Below are 3,889 nucleotides of genomic sequence, written 5' to 3'. Positions count from 1 at the left end.
ACAGTGGGGTCTGGGAATGTGACTAGGAAGCAGTGGGGGGGGCTGCTGGGTTGAGCAGGGTGGAGGAGGTGAAATAGCTGGACTGAGAAACTTGGGGCTGGGCCAACTCCATGGGGGACACTTCCTCCTCCCTCCCCTTCCTGGGCCTTCCCACGACCTGTTGCCAGCAGAGAGTGGCCCCCCCAGCCCAGAGGTGTCCCTGTCTCAGGGCTCCCCCAGCCTCTGCCCAATTCAGAAATCACTCAGGGGAACCATTTCCCACCTAAACAAGGACAAATCACTGCAGGTAAAAATAGAGGGAAACACCTCAAACCTGAGATTTGAATTGGCCATTGGCGAAGAGGAAAGAAAATGGGGCACAATCGGGGGAAGGGAACAGGGAACTTCTCAGGGATTTGAGGGAAGGGAGGGTCACCCTGGATGTTGCTCGTTGCTCTCTAGCGAGAAAGGGGGCAGGATGGGAGAGGATGGGGGGTCCCCACGGGAGGGGTCAGCGGCAAATCCGTGGAGATCTCAGCCCCCACCTTTCTCTCCCCGCTTCTCGGGGGGTCACCTGCTCTACTCCACCCCCCTCGGCCATGTCCGGGCTGCACAGACATTTTCCACCCGCCCCTTCCCCAGGTCTCCCCCTAGCCCGGTCTCACCCCCTGGCAGCCCCCGCCCGGCCCCCCGCAGGGACCCCAGTGGGGCCGGGACCCGCCGCGGGGCCCCAGGACAGAGCCTGGCCGGGCCCGGGGGGCGCTGGGCTCCTGCGGGGACAGCAGCTCCGAGCCCCCCAGCGGGCGCTGCCCCCAGGGAGCAGATCCCAGCGCTGTGAGATGCCGGGTCCCCCCCACGGACACTGGGGCAGAGTCACCGCCCGGCCCCGGGGCTCGCTCCGGTACCTGGAGGCTGCAGCTAAACAAAAATCTCGTCCGCCGCGATCTGCGCATGCCCAGAGCTCTACCGGCACAAACCCTCCCCCGGCTCCGACTGACATCACTTCCTGTCCAGGGAGAAGCAGGAACTACATCTCCCAGCCTGCCCCAGGGCGCTTCCGTCCTCTCCGTCCCAGGTATAGGAGGGGTTCAGCTGCTGGAGGTGCGCATGCTCCATGCCATCCACGGTGGGGGCGGGAGGACAAAGCTGATGTTTCTGCTGCTGCCTCCGTGTGAACCAGTGAGTGAGAGACCCGGGGGGGGGGGGCGCTGGGGGCGGCCGGGAAAGTGACTCTGCCCCGGGGAACCTGGGAGAAGCCTGGGAGCTGCTGCAGCAGGAGCTGTCCCGGCCCCGCTGGGATGGGGGGGGCAGAGCCTGGGTCCTGGCGGGGGGGGGGGTCCATGTGGGGTGTCAGGCGGGTGGGGGGAGAAGCCGGAGTTGGGGGGGGGAAGGTCAGTAGGACGCGGGGGGGGGTGGTTGAACTGTCTCTGCAGACAGGAAATTCCCGGGGGGAGGGAGGAGTGGCGGGGAGGGGAGTTAATTGGATCCTGTCCCTGTTTGTGCCACTTGCCTCTCGCCCTGATACAAATTCTCTCTAGTTCTGCCCCTTTTCTCGCTCAGTGTCTCACACGGGGCTATAAAATCCGGGGAGATTCCCCTCTTTCCCCTCCAGTGATCAGCTCTCTCGGCTCCCCCGATTTCCCCCGTTTTCTCCATGAGTCTCAAATATCAATTTAAAATCTCTCCGATGTGGGGCATTTTCCCACCCATTTTATCGGCAGCGATTTGCCCTTGTTTAGGTGGGAAATTGTTGCCCTGGGTCATTCCCCAGAACGTGGCTGCCCTGGAGCGGGGATGGGAGGAGATGCCTGTTCTCTGCCAGGGCTGGGAGTGGCATGTGTCCTCCATGGGGACAGTCCAGACCCCGGTTCCCAATCCCACTTGCTGCCCCTTAACTACCAACACAGTTGCCCCCAGCCGCCAGCCTGGCATCAAACCAGAAACTTTCAGATCTTCAATCTAATGCAGTCCCAGCTGAGCTACTTTGGCAGCAACCAGGCTTAATACATGAGCCACAGCACATGCTGGGAAGATTTAATTCTGGATGTCACAACACAGGAGACAAGCAGTGGACTTGGCCCCAGTGGGGCAGGCTGGGCTTTCCTATATCCCATTCACTAAAGCCAGCACCTGCCCCATCACAAGCTGTCGCTGCCACCCCCACATCTGCAAGACAAGAGCAGCTGTTCTCACTGGAACAACTCCACCCACAGCTTGCAGGCTCCTCCCAAGCCTCAACTGGAAAACCATCTTGCCAGAAAGCAGCCCACTAGGACTCACCATTGCTTCTTTTCCTTCCACCCAGAACCCCAGTTCTTCTCCTGAGCTGCAAGTAGCCACCCCCAGGATGCCAAGAGCCAGGCACAGATTCTACCTCCCAGCAGCCAACCGCACCTCCCCAGGCTTTGCAGAATGAATGGTGGCACTCTACTAACCCCACTTAGCCTCACTGAGGCACTTAGCTTCTGCCCTGCCTTCCTCAGTTTGACTTTCCTCTTTTACCCTATTCCTGCCTCAATTCCTCCTTTGGCAAGTCACGCAAAGGAGGCCAGGAGGAAAAGTAGGCCAACCTCCCAGGACAGAGGAGACCAAACCACAAGGGTTCAAAAGGTGACTGGCCTAATTCATCTAGCTTCCCCAGGCTGACACCAGGGCCATCTCTAATGTTTTTGCTGCCCCAAGCAAAAAAAAGAGCACCACTCAGCCGTAACACTCCCCTGCAAGCGCTGCAGAACCTCCCCCGAGCACCACACCTCCCAAGCCCCATGTCCCCCTGAGCGCTACGCTGCCCAAGTTCCCGCACCCCCTGAGCGCCACGCTGCACCGTCCATGTCCCCGTCCTTCCGAGTGCTGCACCGCCCAAGTCTTTGCCCCCTGAGTGCTGCGCTGCCGAAGCCCCCTGCCCCTCCCGAGCACCGTGCTGTGCCATCCAAGCCCCCCAGCGCCATGCTGCCCAAACCCCACCCCCCCAAACGCCATGCTGCGCAATTCCCCACCCCCCCAAGCATCATGCTGCCCAAGCCCCGCCCCCCCGAGCGCCGTGCTGCCCAATACCCCCCAACCCCCCCGAGTGCTGCCCGGCCAAAACAAACAAACAAAAAAAAAGCCCCTGCAGTGCCGTCCAGCTGAACAAAAAACAAACCAAGCACGACCCCGCCCCAAAATGCCGCCCCAAGCACGTGCTCAGTCAGCTGGTGTCTGGAGCTGGCCCTGGCCAAGGTACTTTGTCCACTGATGTCACCACCTCTATCATGTGGGGGTTGGGGTTATCCCAGGGACAGGCCAGTGGCAGAGGGAGGGGTGCCTTGCTGGACAGCCAGGGGTGGGATAGTTCAGTAGTTAGAGCATTGGTCTGCTAAACCCAGGATTGTGAGTTCAATCCTTGAGGGGGCCATTTGGGGAACTGCGGTAAAAATCTGGGGATTGGTCCTGCTTTGAGCAGGGGGTTGGACTAGATGATCTCCTGAGGTCCCTTCTAACCTTAGATTTTAAAGGAAGCCACCATGTTTCTGCCCAGTTTTGGGCTGAGGCCCTTTTGCATGTCAGGCAAACGTGATAACCACTACACTACAGAAACTCCATCACAATGCGCTGCCCTGCCCCGCCCTCAAATTCCATGCACTTTGGTGGTGCTCACCCTGGCACACACTGAGGGGCAAAACTGGAGAAAATGGCAGCAGCTCTTCGATGGGTCAGCTGGAAGAGCAGAGGACCAGAGCCAGGGATCAGGAAGTCATCCTCACATCATCCTTGGGACTCCAGCTTGAGGGAGAGCTACTTTTTCTTCCCCTTGCTGAGAAAGAGCAAGAGAAGAAAGGTCAGGTGGGCCAAATGGGTGCAGAAGCCAATGCTGCCTTTTCCTGCAGTAAAGCCTGAAATGAGGGACTTGCATGGGGTAAAGGCACCACTG

At 59.8% G+C, this 3,889-nt stretch overlaps 1 long non-coding RNA gene across 1 annotated transcript; it reads left to right on the top strand.

Moving 5' to 3' along the window:
- Positions 1-1,056: 1,056 nt before the first annotated feature.
- On the top strand, positions 1,057-2,721 carry LOC115641379. The gene is made up of 2 exons (XR_003998067.1): positions 1,057-1,158; positions 2,285-2,721. It is a non-coding gene; the product is annotated as an uncharacterized LOC115641379 (long non-coding RNA).
- The last annotated feature ends 1,168 nt before the right edge of the window (positions 2,722-3,889 follow it).

Source organism: Gopherus evgoodei, unplaced genomic scaffold (assembly GCF_007399415.2).
Source record: "Gopherus evgoodei ecotype Sinaloan lineage unplaced genomic scaffold, rGopEvg1_v1.p scaffold_34_arrow_ctg1, whole genome shotgun sequence".
Taxonomy (NCBI): Eukaryota; Metazoa; Chordata; order Testudines; family Testudinidae; genus Gopherus; species Gopherus evgoodei.
Note: the sequence above shows the minus strand (reverse complement) of the source record. Positions and strands in the feature narration are given on the sequence as shown.